At 42.2% G+C, this 17,750-nt stretch overlaps 2 long non-coding RNA genes across 2 annotated transcripts; one reads left to right on the plus strand and one right to left on the minus strand.

The window, feature by feature from the left end:
- Positions 1-4,846: 4,846 nt before the first annotated feature.
- Positions 4,847-10,684, minus strand: LOC126995492 (uncharacterized). The gene is made up of 3 exons (XR_007750340.1): positions 10,277-10,684; positions 7,463-7,573; positions 4,847-5,593 (listed from the first exon to the last, which is right to left on the minus strand). It is a non-coding gene; the product is annotated as an uncharacterized LOC126995492 (long non-coding RNA).
- A 2,522-nt stretch (positions 10,685-13,206) lies between these two features.
- Positions 13,207-15,214, plus strand: LOC126995490 (uncharacterized). Its single transcript, XR_007750339.1, has 4 exons — positions 13,207-13,346; positions 13,616-13,792; positions 14,305-14,357; positions 14,887-15,214. It is a non-coding gene; the product is annotated as an uncharacterized LOC126995490 (long non-coding RNA).
- Positions 15,215-17,750: the final 2,536 nt, after the last annotated feature.

Genomic DNA, 17,750 nt, shown 5'->3' on the forward strand with positions numbered 1-17,750 from the left:
AACAAGGTAATAAGATAGCAATAAGACATCGATCTCCTCTTTTGGTCCCTCGTTCTATTTTTTGTTGGAACAGCGTCTAGCGGGCTTTTTTTTTTATTTGTATTGCCCTTGAGTTGCCTTCCTTGCTCTATAAGAAAAAAAATAAAGGATAATAAGAGAAAGACTGGCGGAGGTGATTGAGGGTTGGTGATAAAGAGGTAAGGTAATAGCATAGTTATGGCAATTGATGGTTTGGAAGGAAGGAATGGTACGGTGACTATGGTGTGACGATATGGGAATGTGGTTATACTGAAGACTAGAGATTAGGAAGTCATATGCGCCACAAAACTTGGAATCTTATAGCGCGGCGTTCGAAGCTCCAGACGATACGTACAAAGCGGGAGAAGCAACACGATGATCAAGCCTAAAATGATGATTCGAGGATGGGATGAACATTTTCAAAGTTAGAGCAGAAAATCTATGCACATTTATTTTCAAGGGCATTGTAAAAGTGAACCATGCAGGAGGGGTCTTTGTCAGCCTCTTATGGCCTCGGTGCTAAAAAAAAAAAAAAAAAAATCACATTCGTTTCATTGGCCCTTGAGCTTGTGGCGGGTGAGATATTATTGCAGGCAATCTTGACATCCGGGTTATCATAATTTACTTTTCATTAGTTACCCATTTATTGACCAGCCCGAAAGGGAAGATGAACATTGAGCGAGTTGGCTGCCGACTGCCACGGGTTGGGATCATGCTGAGGCACTATTTATAGTCAGCTGTGGTTCTTATTAATTAATAGTATGCAATTTTCTCTAACTCAGATCACTCCCCAGGTTTCCTTCACTCCAGCTTTCATTCTTTGGGGGTCTATCTTGGTACCTTTCCATTGGTTTCTTGCATTCCATTTCGTTCCTCCTCTTATTCAGTCCTACACATTTCACTCCTCTATCAATGTAACTTTTCTGTTTTCACATATTTTGCCCCTCCTTCCCTGTGTTTCTTATTAACCCCTGCATAAGTTCAACATTCCATTTTTTTCTACCATCTTATGCATTTCTTCCCTCATGTGCTACGTACTCCTTAAGTTTCTGAGATACCTACACCTTTTGTGCAAATCTTGTTCTTTCAGTTTTCACATTGATCTCTCCTGTTCTTCCATTATCTGCCCATCATCTCGCATTCCTCTCCTCTATTCTCTATCTTTTCATCACTCATCCGTCCCACTCTCACTCTTGTCTCCATCTTTTATTGCTTTATTGTTTCTTCCTTGTTTCTGTACGTGCTCCCATCCACATAGTTTTTTATCTCTCCATCCAGCTGCCATCTTTCTTCAGACTACCTCTCACTCCTCAATCTATGCATGCCCCTTCTCACCTTTCACTCCTTACCTTTTTATTCGCCTCACTTCATCGCGTGTTTGTCCCTTGCTCTTTTTCTCTCCTTAGATTCTCCATTTTCAGCACCATGAATACATACCCCAGTCAATCAATCATTCTCCATTTTTAGAGACCCATAGTGTTCTTGAAGGGCAGTTAGTTTCAAGTGAATGTAGGTAGAACTAGTAAAATAGCTAGTGGACAATGATTTTATTGATTCCCTTCATAATCATATTGCGTTTTGAAGGGAAGCTGTACTGGACATTAGTATTTTGACAATGAAATATATGTCTGAATACCTCTTATAAATGGCTTATCGGCAGGACACAAATCTGGGGTTGAAGATGTTTACGGATAAAGCAAAGGAATTATAAAGGAAATATGCACAAAAAGAGGCCCCTCTCTCTACCACATACTACATATATTATTACATTTCCTCTTACACATCTCAGCTTTGTTTTGGTACTTTTTTTTAACTCCATTTTCTTTCCTCAGGTGGTTTGTTGGAATCTAGTGATGGTGTGGCATAGGTGCTGGATGCTGAATGGTGGTCAGTCAGCAGCAGCCGTGTTAAGATGGAAGGCAGGGATGGAGAGGAGAGATAGAGGGTAAGGTCTATGGTAACTGTACAGATGCAGCTTCCCTACAATCCAATACTCAGGTCTGGTCAGTACAGTTTTTTGTGTGTGGTACGTATACGGTCCCACAGCCAGTTCTCCCAGCCCTGATTCCTGGCATTGTCGCTGACTGGCTGAGTTTACTCCATATAGTCATGTTAAGTCAGTCTCATGTAGAAGTCGACACCCCCAAAGGCCATGATAGGTTTGCCTGATGAAATAAACTGAGCTCTTAAGAAAAGTATCATCCACATTAAGTTGAGCCCTAAACTTAACCTCATAAAATTTACATGTGTTCTTGTTGGGTATTTTAAACTGTCTGATAAAAAGTACCCTAAGCTGTGAATGATGCATAGGGTGATAAATTCACTAAAGAAAAGGAGTTAACCTGGTAACAGCGAGGGGCCAAATTTTTGTCATGATATAAACCCCCCAAAATAGATGATGCATAAACTGATCCCAAATGCATTGATATATATTATGAAATGGCTTGTGTGAGAGGATTTTTTCTCATTTTTCTCACTTAGAGGGCCCTTTAAGAAACAAGATCCCTGCAGCTACCGGGTTAAAAGTTGACTAACTTTAGTGACCACCTTATACTGTGGGTAGAGAGTTATGAAGGGGAAGGGTATAGTTGGCTGGTGGAGGGCCCTGAATAGTTTGTATTTTTATTCGAGACGTGAGCTCATACTATTTGAATATGCAGCACATACTCAATATATTTAACCTATGGGATAAGCTATTTGATATTCACACATGTAACTCAGTTTTTCATTCACCATTTTTCATTATTGTGTACAGCTTATTCTCCCACTACAAGGTTATTTTCTTTTGTAACTCATTCTGGTGAATTGGACTTTTTTGATCATACTATTTGGAAATCTAGTGTAAACTCTCATCCTTTTTAATTTATTTTCGTATACAGTAGGTGACATCTTCTGCAGAACAGCTAACAGAAGCTTGTGTTACCTGAAGCCTTGACACAGTAATAGTGTCCTGCAGCATCCAGAACCTCCATGCTTAGAAAATGGGAGCTTCAGGAGGGTTTAGTTTCATGTCATGATGTTGCAGTTTGTCTTCTCAGCAATCAATTATTTAGAGATGGTTATTGCTAAGCCATTCAAATCAGATTTGTTATTTCATGCTTGGTATTCATTGAAGGTACCAAGACAGGCAGGACAGTATCAAAATAATTTATTATAAACACACTATGATATATAACAGCAGTGATGAAAGTGAAGACATGACTTTATTTCCACTCTTGCTGGCACCGTATCCAGGAGGACGCTAGTTTGAGTCCAGCCAGCTGCACAGCTGGGATTTTTCAGTCACTGCTGAGTGGCCTAAGACTACCTATCAAACCCGACTCTAGATTCCCTCTAAAGAGAGGCTCAAAGATGAGCTTCTGGGGGCAGCATGAGCTAAATCAAGATGGCACCATTATAAACACTTGCCTGCGCCAAAACAGGCTTGGTCAATTATCAGCCCCACTAGGAAAAGTCTACTGGCAGTACTGTTCAGTATCCATAAATAACTTGAATACTGTCCTGCTTTTGCCTTCCATGAAGGTCAAGCAAGGTTGAAGACAATAGGCATCAGATGTGAATGGCTTTATTTCACTTCAATAATGTCTAAAGAACTGATTGTGGAAAACACACTTAGTCCAATTGTGACGTAATGGTTTGAGAAAATTCTTGTCTAGAGGATTGCCGTTTCTGAAGCTCCCAGCTGCTGGACATTAATATCATGTCAAGGCTTCAGGTAAATATCTTACTTCATAAGCTCTTTTGCATGCTCTTTATTGGTACTAACTCCATTTACTTTCCTCAGGTGGTTTGTTGGAGTCCAGTGATGGCATGGCAGAGGTGAAAGGAAGCTAACAAGGCAGCAGTATAAGATGGCAGGCTGGGACAGAGAAGGAGGGAGATGTCTATTGTCACTCTACAGGTGCAGCATCTTTCCTGCAGTCCAATACTCTGCTCTGGTCAGTGCAATTTTTTGTGTGGTTTGTATATTGTCTTACAGCCAGCTAGCTCTCCCAGCCCTGATTCCTGGCATTGATGCTGACTGGCTGAGGTTACTCTATATAGTCACGTTATGTCAGTTTTGTGTAGAAGTGCCCATGCCATGATGGGCATTTAGGTAAAGTTGACCCCTTAAACTTATATATCTAGCCTTAATGAAAGATTATACAAATTTTACACATGTTTGCTGATATTTTTAGTAGTCTGGTAGGAAATACCTTAAGCTGCAAAATAATGTAACATGGATTGATGAATTTATGAGGAGCCAGTGTATAGTTGGCTGGCAGCAAAATGAAAAAAAAAAAGATGAGTAAAAGGAGTTGAAATCAAACAGTATGGCCCATAGGTTATGTTGAGTAAATACTGCATATTCAAACAATTAAGGACCCTACTTTTCCTGCTGCCAGCCAACTGTACCCTGCCCCTCCTAAATTTATCATCCTTTGTAGCATTAACAGCTTGAGGTATTTTCTATCAGACCGCTAAGATTGTCCAACAAACACAATGTAAGATTTGTTGAATCGTTCATCAATGGTATACAAGTTTAGGGGTCAACAACCTAAATGCCCAGCATGGCATCTTCTATACAAGACTGACATTACTATATTGATTAACCTAAGCCAATCAGCTTGCCAGGACTCATAGCTGTAAGAACTTGCTGCTACATCATGCCTCACACATAAATTGCACTAACCGGAGCAGAATATTATTCATTATTGGACTCAAGCAGTAAAGATGCTACACCTGTAGAGCTACAATAACCCCTCCCTCTCTCTGTCACAGTCTTCCATAATCTCACTGACCACGGCTCCAGGACTGAACAAGCAAGGAATGTGTGAAAACTTGGAAATTTGGTATTTTGACAAAATATTTTTTTTTACATCTTCGTCTATGGCGCCGGTAGGCCTTTGTAGTGGGGCCTGATGGTTGGCCCCAGCCCGTTGTGGTGCAGGCAAGTGTTTATAGTGGTGCCATCCTGCATTGGCTCATGCTGCCCCCCGGAACTCCTTCTTGATTCACTTGGACGGTTTCCTCTAGAGTTCGGGTGCTCTTTATCGTCGATCTCTGGGTACTGCCAGGATGGGTAGTCTTAGGCCACTCAGCGGTGACTGAAAAATCCCAGGTGGTAGCGTGGGGATTCGAACCCACATCGTCCATCACGCGGTGAATGTGGAGGCTTCGGAGATACACCATAAACTTATAACACCATTGGGAGAGACAGATGAGTAGAGAAGCCTCCAGGTGCGGTGATGGTCTTCTATTCCGAAGCTCTCTTCTGGGAGACGTTTCTAGTCTGCACCTGCAGACAGATTTTTTCAAGGTTAAATTTACGGGTCTAAACTAATCTCCCAATTTGAGCATGTCTGATTTACGAAAATTTTGATAGCCTAAAACTAATTTATGTAATACATGCACAACGTCCCCGTGGTGGAGAGACTGGCAGGAATCTGGGATGCAGGAGTGACAGCCACGCCCTCCAGGCTGTGCCAGGGCAGGAATCTGGGATGCAGGAATGACAGCCACACCTTCCAGACTGCGCCAGGTCAGGAATCTGGGATGCAGGAGTGACAGCCACGCCCTCCAGGCTGTGCCAGAGCTGAAGAAATAACAAAATAATTGCCTAAGTAACTTTTCAGTGATTTCCAGGTTTTTGTCTAAAATTTTTCATGTGATGGCAATTTTTGTATAGTTGCCTTCGGCAATCAAGGTTGAAAATAATGACAGACAGTTAGTTTCCAAAGGTGACAGGCTTGTTTATTATATTAATGTGAGAAGCTTTACAATAAAATTAGATTCTGAAAAGCAGGGAACATATACATACTAGATAGAAGTAAAGTATGCAATAAAATGACTTTGTAAATGCTACTAAAATAAAGAATAAGAAATGTATTGAGGCATCTAATGAAATACCCTTTGGCATACTGTTTTGTTTCACTTACTGTATTAAAAACATTAATTTAGGGTCTCCTGCTGTGGCGGCCCCAGAGACATTTTCGTGTACCCCTCACTCTCCCCTGATGGTATGCCACTAGCCTGACACAGTGGAGTCTTAAGTGTTTAGTTTTATGACTCAGCTCAACTATCGATATAACTGTCTGTCAAAATAAATGTTAGGAATTTAAAATGGAGCCAAGCTGAAAACTAATGTATACAAGCACATTATAAAGCTCCAAGTGCTAGGAAGCAGAAAAATGAAAGAGGAACTATAGTAATTACAGTAACTAGTGACTAATTCAAACTGATGATGAGCATGCCCCAACTGTCAATAGTTCACCTACAGCCCAGACTAATTTGCACAAGTATCAAAAAAAATTATTGAGGGCAAATATTTCAATTATGCAAATATACTTTAAATTTTTTATAGATAATGTCAATCAAATCTAATAATATCCATTTATATTTTTTTGTATTGACATTTACTATACTAAACACCCAGTTGCAACCCCTTCCTTCTGGGGCCCGAGACTTTTTCGAGGATGCATCAATCCCTTAAAGACTAACTCTGTTCAACAACCCTCACACCTATGTCAGAAAGTGGGTAAAGTATTTACAGTTGCCAAGGTGAAAATAACTTATTCAAACTCATCATTAAGGTCCAATTTGCAGGAATAGTGGCAGGCATTAAATGAATTTAGATTGTTTTTTTTCTTTTCCTCTCCTTTTATGCATTTTTCTCTCTTCTATTTATTTCCCTTTCTTTTCTTTCCCATCCATCCTTCCAACTTTCCCCCTTTTTCTTTCCCTGTCCTACCCATCTCTCTCCCACCTCTCAATTTTCCTTATTTCTTTCCTTGTCTTTTCTTCCCCACCCGTACTTTTCTATCCCTACAATGCCTGCCATGTCATTCCCTTCCTTCCCTCCTATTCCTCCTTTCGGTACAATATCCTACATGCTCCCGTCATCCATTTCGTCCTTCTCTCCTTTCAAAGACTTCTATATCATTTACTGCCCTTCCTCCGTGGTGCAATGGTATCGTTTCTCTCTGGCTCTGCAATGCTCCTATCTTATCCTTTCTCTGCAATGCCCTTTCAAGTTCATTCTTCCGCCTCTTCCTCTTCTCTAAGGGTTATCTAGATCCTGACTTTGCTCCTTTTTCTTCCTTTCTATCCTATCCTTATTTCCACCCGTCATACATTTTATCATATCTTCATACATATTCCCTTCGCCTCTTCGTAACGTCTTCATATACTTTTGTTTTTAGCCACTTCCCGCAATGCCTGTCCGGGTTCACTTCTTATCAGTTATTTTTACTCACCATTCGCTTTTCATTATTATTGGTTTTATTTGTTAAGTAAACCCTTCGACTTATTCCTCTTAATGTTCTGCATCTGACTGAGTATGAACGCTTGTCTCCTCCTCTAGAAATAAGAGCAAGCATAACTAACTCCTACGTACCACAAAGGGACTTCATTGCAATTAACATCTTGAGTATGCACATCAACAGCAGCATCTCTTAGGACTCACCATACTAGTTCCGGGCGCCTCAGTACGCTCCTTGGTGGGGGTCGGTGGGGGTGAGAAGGGTCTGACAAGGTAGGTCGCTTGGGCCCGCTGATGTAATGTCTGCGACGCACACTGTAATGAAAGTGAAAGATTAACCGACAGGAAAAAGCTCAGATCCGTAATAAAGCTTAAAACATATAAATCAAAGAGTTATATGGAGAGACCAGCCACACAAGGGCTTCTTAGGCATCAACTACAGGCACCGATGAACGAAAAGATATGGGTTAACAATCAACTTTATGGCTACCTAATTCAAATAAAACGAGATTCCATGTACAGGCAGCGTCATCCTAGGCTTCCCTGAAAAGTGACACCTCGCCTGGTTTTGCTTTAATGATGTCATGGCTGTCGTGTTGATAGAAAGTCAAGCATACTCTAACAGCACCAACTACCAGCAAGGCGTTCCTATCACTGGCATGCTGCAGATGTTATTGATTTTATGGAATAGTCTTTGTAGGGTTCGGCAGCCAGACACCGTTACTTTAGCTCCGTCACTCTCCAACTGGGTTACTCATATTTTACAGAATACATACATCAAAGTTACTCAGACCCCATCCATTTGCAAGCAGTAGGATCTCTGAAACTTATGATTTTACCCTTCACTTTTTAACAAGGGCGAGTCATGCTTCACACGTACTGCTTCGAGTGTGCTCACCCGCTCACTATGAACAAGAACAAACTCGTACCATCGTGCATAGGTAAGTACTATAAAATGGCTACTAGATTTAGAGAATGACAAAGTAATAAGTATAATGGCTAGACCAGGAAACCAGCAAAATATCCTGTCTCCCCCCCTCCAAAAAAAAAAAAAAAAAAAAAAAAACAGTTCAGCTCTATTAAACTAGAAGACTTTTTAAGGGTTGAGGTGTTGGGATGGAAGAAGTCGCAAAATTTTAGGATTACATTAGAAAAATAGTGTTAATATGGAACAAGGGTTTGAGTTTGTCAGTAATTAATCCCGTACATGTATTATCTTTCTCGCGCGACTGCCAAGCCACTCTTCGTGCGTCAAAGGTACTACAAATAATGATTAGAATGGGCCAGAGTGGTACTCACGGTACTATAAGATATAGTCGCATCACCACCCCTATGTCTACCATGCACTGTAAAAAAAAAAAACGGACTGACAACTGCTACTGCCCGCTGTTCTTACTTGTTTGAATAGTCACATATCGTAACGCCATTTGATATTTCTACTACGATAAACTGCTAGTCAGAAGTTATACTCAAAGGTACTTATCACGGAACAGTGGACTTTTGTGACTTCTATAGCAGATAGATTCTCTTCGTCTGAGGTGGCGGCACATTGCCGTCCCTAAAGGTTCACCTCGGGTTCTTGTTTTGGTGCCGATACTACGAGTTCTACCTTGCATTCTCGCTTTTTTTTTTTACCTATATTCTAACAATAACTTAATACTTTAGTGAGTACAAATTCTTATTAATCTATACCCTGCCTATAACATTTACATGAATTTTTAACTTCTTTGAGCGATTCGATAAGATTAGAGACTTCGAACCTTCCAGACCTGTTTTCCCTTGATGCGATTGTTATGAATTTGTTGGATTTCGATTTCCCATATCGCATTAATTTTTATTCCTATTTGGGACCATCCCCATGAACAAGTTTTGCCGGCGGGGTCGAGAGCCGGGAGCCCCTAGCAGCTTGAGATATTCAATATATTATTCGTGATTGAAAGATGAGCTAAAGATAACAAAAATGAGACAGAGTAATCGGTAAAGATTCGTTTTAGTACCGTGCCAGCATCTCTATCTACTTTATGAAACATCAGTATCTCTTCATATATCTTTTCTACAAACCTTCAACAGTCATGGAAACGCTTTCAAAATCCAATTCAAGGAATTTTTTTACTCTTGAAAAGAGGGAATAATGTTTACGAAACGCGTCGCTTCCTCTGGCGGCGGCCGCGGCGACGCTGCAGCCGCCGCAGCCGCAAAATAGCTCGCAGAAGGTTTAGGGGCGGGGAGCATATTCAAACTACTCCAACCGAACTTTACGACATACTAACGGGGGGGGATGCGCCCCCCTCGACCCCCCCTTCTAACCAGAGACCCCCGCAAAATGTATATGTGATTTATTTCAGCGAGGAGGTATTTCTCGCAACACCGGCTGCAGCGTCGCCGCGGCCGCCGCCAGAGGAGGCGACGCGTTTTCGTCAACATTATTCCTTATTTTCAAGAGTAAAACAAAAAGTCCTTGAATTGGATTTTCAAAGCGTTTCCATGACTGTTGAAGGTTTGTAGAAAAGATATATGAAGGGCTACTGATGTTTCATAAGGTAGGTAATGAGATGCTGGCACGGTACCAAAACGAATCTTTACCAATGATAATTATAAATAAGTTTGCCACCCCAATTCACTCCAGTGGTTGATTTTGTTCAGAGTAATTAGATAAGAAACGATCGGGTACTGTTTTAGCGGTGAAAAGTCGAACTCAAGACTGCTAAACATAACCAAAAACACGACTTACCCAAAGCAACAAGCTAACCTATCCAAAGAAATGATCGTTGTTTGTTGCGGGACGAGGGATATAAACAACAGGTCTAGGCGGCCCTATTATCTACAACTCCCATCAAATCTCCATATACGTATATACTCACTCCCGTCTCCACACTATTTATGGGCTAGCTAAAGCACAGCACACTCAACATCAAATACTGAAGTTGGTCGATAAATACTGTCATTACTTAAAACCATTCGTAACAGAAGGCCAAATGTTGAATTCCCGAATCATAATGTAGTACATAAAATACTCACCCAATCTCGAGGATGGAGGAGACGACGCCTGTGGACAGTGATGGGTGTTGAGTAAGGGAGGAACAGACACTTCTGGAGAAAGGAGAATGAAAACAGTGGGGAGAGAGGGAGGAAAGACGCAAAATTTTAAGCTAAAGAAATTATTGGCAAAAAGAGACCAACCACGAGAGAACATGAATAACGCAATGAGGGATGTCTTTTACATCATAGGCGTCAGTGAAGGGCAAAGTTTACGGAAAAGCTCCGGGAGAAAAAAACTCCGCAAAAGTGAAAAGATCCAAACAGAAAAGTTAAACGTGTTAGCGAAGTGTCGATAGTCCCTTCTTGAAAATGGAGGAGAAGAGAGGAAGAAGATTAAAAGAAAACAAACGAAAGAAAAGGTGATCAAGCGATCCTTCTCCAGGGATAGTCCACGAGTAAATGGAAGATGACAACTGGAGGAGGGTCGAACTCAAGTTTCGTGGGGAGACTTGGGAGGGATTCATTCATTGGTTTGCTGCTTCATTTGTTCACTGGGTTTGCAAACTTATTAAAGTAGATGGTTGAACCCCGCCATCCTTTTAAGGTTCCCAGACTAATGATTGTACTACAAACATCTTCAATGTGTGTGTGTGTGTTTCACCACAGCCTGATCACGAGTTGGACTCGCAATCGCCAGCAAGTACCCTCCCGATTAGAGCAACTAAAAGGCTCATTAGTCTAACTCTGGATACTGCCAGGACCTCATACACCTCACACCCCATCCCCCTTGCTCAAGTGGGGACAGCAACCACTCTTTAATCAGCGGAAAATCTCGGCCTGAGCGGGGCTCGAACCGCCGCCTGTCAGGCCGTGAAGCCTGGCAGCGCAACGCTTTACCGACTGAGCTATCAGAGGTGTGCATGTGTGTGTGTGTGTGTGTGTGTGTGTGTGTGTGTGTGTGTGTGAGAGAGAGAGAGAGAGAGAGAGAGAGAGAGAGAGAGAGAGAGAGAAAGGATTTTGCAAATGATTGAAGAGTACCAAATTCGGATACCTTTTGGGCCGCGGCCGAGAGCCGAGAGAACAGCAGCGAGGCGGTGCTTCGTGTAGACAGGAGCGTGCTCTCTGTCCTGGCCTTGATTGGTCTTCTATTAGATACTGATCCGCAAGTTAAAGCATCAAATAATTTACTTTATTGCTCTGAAGTCACATGTTTGAAGGTCTGATAATGATATAAATGCATACAAAAGATGCGTTTGCTTGTGTCTTTGTGGCATATTACATTGTATTTGTTTTTCTAACGATTCACGCGTACGTTTACCAGCGTATCTCACGCTGGTAAACTCTGGAACAATCTTCCTTCATCTGTATTTCCTCCTGCCTATGACTTGAACTCTTTCAAGAGGAGGGTATCAGGACACCTCTCCTCCCGAAATTGACCTCTGATTTCGAACACTCCTTTAACCTCTTTTCTGGAGCAGTCAGTAGCGGGCCTTTTTTCATTTTTTTTTCATTACGCCCTTGCACTGTCTCCATAGCTGTAAAAAAAAAAAAAAATAATAATCATGAGTCTCGGAAACGCCAAACTCCCCGTCCCCCTTTGGAGGTTTCGGTGGATCACCGGGAAAATTCCAAACTGAAAGTCTGAAACGTTGCGCTGCTGGGACGTGCTGCCTTGGTGCTGCATCACCCCTGCCCCGGGCCTGCCAGGCGTGCCATACGGGAAGAAAATCTGAAAAATCTTGCAGACGACACGTACACCACAGGTAGCCTACCGGTATATAAACTTTTCCTTTAATAGAAGAAGTTAATTTTCATGCTGTATTACAACCGTGTATACAGATTACTAAAACAAACAGACAAAAATAAATAAATGAAAAAAAAAAAAAAATAATATATATAGCTATGTATATATATATATATATATATATATATATATATATATATATATATATATATATATATATATATATATATATATATATATATATATATATACTTCGATTGATGGGTCGTCAATGCATTTTTTTTCATCATATTTTCCTTTCTTTTTTTCTCAGCTTTTACTGACGTCAGTTTACTGGTTTTATTGAATAAAAATAATCTCATGAACGTCTCTGCGTCTCTTCCAACGAGTACAGGGAACACAAAACACTTCCAGGTTCTACACTGTGTCTGTGGTGATATTAAGAGGGGTCTGATTAATTTGTGTTTTCCTTCATCTTATAACCCCGCTGTCAAGTTTAGCTGTAATATGTTTTTTTTTCATACGAGGTAACACTCGCCATTACTAGTGTAGATTTAATGAATTGTTGTTTTATGTGAAATGCTTACAACTGTGTATCTTTCTTCTTTAGGTCTTGGTGGTAGACTCCACATAGCCGCCTTGAACGGAAAACGTTCTAAATATTCAAGAGTGGTAAGAAACTATGCTGAGAGGAGCAAATTGTTTGACAATAGACAACAGTGCGTGGGGTGTTATTATCCTCATTTCATTATTAAACCATGATCGTCATTATAGTCATTGCAAATAAAATATAATGAGAATAAGTGCTACCAGCCTGTTAATGTCTTCCTCTCATTTCCAGGCCGTTCCATTTTCTTGTCACCGCAAGTGCAGAAGACCCCGTCCACGCATCGTCAGACGCAGGGGTCATTTTCGCTTTGCCCGATCAGCTCGCAGGGAGGAGCCTGGTCACAGGATCAACTTGCTAGGATAATCTTGAGGAGAAAACACACACTAGCTGCATCTTGGCTTCTCTCAGAAAATATATATTCCCATGATGTACTACGATATACGAGTTTTTCCATCACCATCGTTGTGGCAACTGTCGCCTAAATTTGGTCGGCAGGTGTGAGGGAGTACAGATCCGAAAATTAATAAAACACGTACAGTGAACAGGAGGAATGACTAACCGTTGAAAGAGACCACATCCGTGTTTTCTCTCTCTCTCTCTCTCTCTAATCTTACACCCACGCAAAGGTCCCTGAAGTATGCAGCGGAAATGCGCTTCTCTGAGCCAACAGGTGCAGGCGACGGGTCCCACAGGGCGGCATTACCAGCGCGTCAACTGAGCGAGGAGGATTGCTGCCGCCGTCTCCTTCCTGGAAGGTGAGGAATACACCTCCGGCCCCGCGGCAGCACTGCTGAATAGTCTTTTACGACAATGTGTTAGGCATGCACGAAGGACTTGAAATTACTCACTATTCATATTTCATTTACATTTTCTATCTTTGCATTAATTAAACCAAATGAATGATCATAAAATATTCCGTCGTCCGTATCTCCAGTGCGTGTGCCTGTTTCCGTGTGTTGTAACTGGTTGTTGGTTTGCGAGGCCGTGGCTCTTGAGGATACGTTCTACATTCCTAAATTGTTAGTTCCTCAGTGTGACGACACATCTTCGGAACCTCGTGTCATCCGGGCCGTCCCTGCTGCGTCCTCACACCCCGGACGTCGTGCCCGACCTTGAACCATGAGAGTAATCTGTTTGCTGGTGCTGGTGGCCACGATGGTGCTCATGCTGGCGCTCGGGCCCGCCACCACTGCTCCAAGAGGTTAGGATTGAGGCCACTCTTCCTTACGTACTGACCTCCTTCCTTTCCAGACAATGAGCAGCAAAATTGCTACAAAACGCCCCCGAGGAGGCAAACTTCGGGACTGATGGGGTGCTGGAATGCTTTTCTTGTTGATCATATTTCCCTTTGTTCATTTTAAGGCAGCTTACTGATTTCATCTTATGTAAAAAATCGCATGAGCGCATTATACAATTGCAATAGATACCAAGATTTTTAGATCATGACAGATAGCAATAAACACCTCTGCGTTCCTATCAGCGAGTATTGGGAACACAAGCACTTCCAGGCCAGACGCTCTCTGTGTGGCAATATTAAGCGAGATCTAAGTTACCCTTTTGTTTTTCCTTCATCCTATTCTACCCCATTGTCATCCTTAACTTTAACGTTTTTTTAATTTTTTATCTAATGTAGCAGTCGCTATTATTGGTGTAGATTTAATGAACTGTAGTTTCACTTGAAATGCTTACAACTATGTGTCTCTCTCCTTCTAGGTTCCTTTCAAGGCATCATCTGGAACGGAACACGTGCTACCCGTCCTAAAGTGGTAAGCAACTTTTCTGAAAGGAGCAAACCGTTTAACAAAAGGCAGCAGTGAGAGTTTATTTATTTATTTATTTTTTTCGTCGTGGCCTACTGCGCCGGAAGGCTTCTTCCCGGTGGATCCTGATGGTCGGCCCAAGGCTTCTTCCCGGTGGGGCCTGATGGTCGGCCCAGCCCGTTCTGGTAGCATCCTTACTTCATCCTCATACCATCATCGTCATCATAGCCATTACAAATAATATGGTAGATGACGGATTACAAGCTTTACTGAAAACTTCACTGTTAGTTTGTTGCAGTTTGCGCTTTCAATATATATTTTCTTTATTCATATGACGTTGCTCTGCGTGAGTTATCTAGCATGCTTCTTTGTTAAATGAACTGCCAATTTTAAACCTAATGAAGCCTACTTATAATTTGTAATCATTCCTATCATATGTGTGTGTGTGTGTGTGTGTGTGTGTGTGTGTGTGTGTGTGTGGCTTAACATGATAAAGTGTTACCAGCGTGTTAATATGTCTTGCACTTATTTGCAGGGTATTCCATTTAGCTGTTACCCCAAATGCAAAAGACCCCCGCCACGCATCGTCAGACCCACGGGCACGTATGACTTCGTTGTCTGATCAGCTCGCGGGGAGGAGCTTGGTCCCAGGATCAACGGACTGGGATATCCCGGAGGAGTAAACACACACTAGCTGCATCTTCACTTCTCTCAAAATATATGTTTCCATGATGAACTGAATCAGAGCTTGTACGATACACAAATTTTTCATCATCACTGTTGTGGCAACTGTCGCCTAAATTTGGTCGGCAGATGTGAGGGATGTGTGCAGATTTGAGACCTAATAAAATACGTACAGTGAACAGGAGGAATGACTGTCCCTTGAAAGACATCACACCTGCCCCTCCCCCCCCCACCCTCTCTCTCTCTCTCTCTCTCTCTCTCTCTCTCTCTCTCTCTCTCTCTCTCTCTCTGTTACACACACACACACACCCGCCCGCCCGCTCTCCAACCCTCTCTCTCTCTCTCTCTCTCTCTCTCTCTCTCTCTCTCTCTCTCTCTCTCTCTCTCTCTCTCTCTCTCTCTCTCTCTCAACTTTCACCTGCGCCAAGTTCCCAGAAGTTTATAAGGGCAATGCGCTTCCCCAGGCCAGCAGGTGCAGGCGACGGGTCCCACAAGGCGGTATTACCAGCGCGTCAACTGGGCGAGGAGGTTTGCTGCCGCCGTCTCAGGTGAGGAATACACCTCCGGCCCCGCGGCAACACTGCTGGTCAGCCTTTTAGGACATCATCTAGGGCAAGCTCGAAGGGCTTGAAATTATTAATTATTTATTCTAAATCTAAACGTCTATTTTTAATTAACGTTAGTCAACTGCATGCACCAACTTCTCATTGGCATTATCTATCCCATTTCCTATGTTTGATTGTATTAATTAAACTAAATGAATCTGTATCTTCAGTCCGTGTGTTTGGTTCGCTGTGCTGCAACAGACGGTGTTGGCCAAAGACGCAGCGCCTCAAATGCACACCCCGAGAACTGTGAGCTGCTTTTCCTTGTGAACTCTGGTCTTTTTTTCTATTTCGGGGTTCCGGAACACAAGTTATTGTTTGGTGCCAAATGTCCTGACACGGTACCTGCCTCTATTTATAGTATATATGGCCACTGAGTGCCGAATGTACGCGGGCCCGTATCTACCTCGTGAACAATCCCGTACTGGCTAAAGGAAACATGAGATGTTTCGTCTACTGAATTTTTCGCTGATGACTGCATATTGCTTTCTAGCATCTCAAGTATAATTTGATTTGATAAAAGATGGGTATTATTTTCGAAGGTGTGATTATTTCGACTTCTGGTCTTAAAATAAGTGCTTTACACACACGGTGCTGGGGTAGGCAACACCGGAACCGTAAAAAAACTTGATAAACAAAGGGTAAAGCGTGCCAGTTGCTAACTTATGGCCTATACGGTCTATTGACATTTGGTTTGCAAGACCGTGGCTCCTGTGGATACTTTCTTCACTCCTAAACTGTCATATTCCCTCAGGGTGACGAAATATCTTCGGGAGCTCGCGTCATCCGGGTCGTCACTGCTGCGTCCTCACACCTCGGCCGCCCTGCCCGACCCTGAGCCATGAGAGTAACCTGTTTGCTGGTGCTGGTGGCCGCGATGGTGCCCATGGTGGCGCTGCGGCCCTCCGGCACTTTTGTACCAGCAGGTGAGGACTGACTTATGAATTGACCCTTCTTTTATAGACTAGTGAGCAGCAAGATTGTAAGAAGACTCAGCGGACCGAGGAGGCAAATTTTGGGACTGATGGGGTGCTGAAATGCTTTTCTTGATCATATTTTCCTTTTTTTTTATCAGCTACTACTGATTTTATTGTATACAAATATTCTCATGAACGTTTTATACAAGATGACTAGATTTTTTATATCATGACAAATAACAACAGCAATACCCCTGCGTCCCCATCAACGAGTACAGAGAACAGAAACTCTTCCAGGTCAGACACCCTCTGTGTGGCAGTATTAGGAGGGACCTATGTAACTCTTTTGTCTTTCCTGCATCAAATTCAGCCACACTATCATGTTTAGCTGTAACCTGTTTTCTGTACTAATTAATATTCCCGTTGTTATTAGTGTATATTAATGAATTGTTATTTCGTGTGAAATGCTGACAACTCTACGTATCTTACTTTTTTTCCAGAAAAAATACTCGTCATCTTGAACGGAACACCAGCTAAATCGCCTAAAGTGGTGAGAAACTCTTCTGAAAGGAGCAAACCGTTTAACAAAAGGCAGGGGTGAGAGTGGGGTGGTAGCATCCTTACTTCTTCCTTATACCATCATCGTCATCAAAGCCATTACAAATAAAATCGTACATGACATGTTACTAGTGTATGTTTAATGAATTGTAACTTCCTGCGAAATGCCTCCAACTCTATGTATGCTATACTGAAAACTTCACTGTTTGTTTGTTTGCAGTTTGCGCTTTCAGTATATATTTTTTTATTCATATGACGTTGCTTTGTGTGAGTTATCTAGCATGCTTCTTTGTCAATTGATTTGCCAATTTTAAGACTATTAGGTTTTCTTCGTAATCCTTCCAATCATGTGTGTGTGTGTGTGTGTGTGTGTGTGTGTGTGTGTGTGTGTGTGTGTGTGTGTGTGTGTGTGTGTGTGTGTGTGTGTGTGTGTTAACACGATAAAGTGTAATCAGCGTGTTAATATGTCTTGCCGTTATTTGCAGGCTGTTCCAATAAGCTGTCACCCCAACTGCAAAAGACCCCCGCCACCCATCGTCAGACCCACGGGCTCGTATGACTTCGTTGTTACCTGATCAGCTCGCGGGGGGGAGCTTGGACCCAGGATCAACGGGCTGGGATATCCTGGAGGAGGA

Source organism: Eriocheir sinensis, chromosome 8 (genome assembly GCF_024679095.1).
Source record: "Eriocheir sinensis breed Jianghai 21 chromosome 8, ASM2467909v1, whole genome shotgun sequence".
NCBI classification, from domain to species: Eukaryota; Metazoa; Arthropoda; class Malacostraca; order Decapoda; family Varunidae; genus Eriocheir; species Eriocheir sinensis.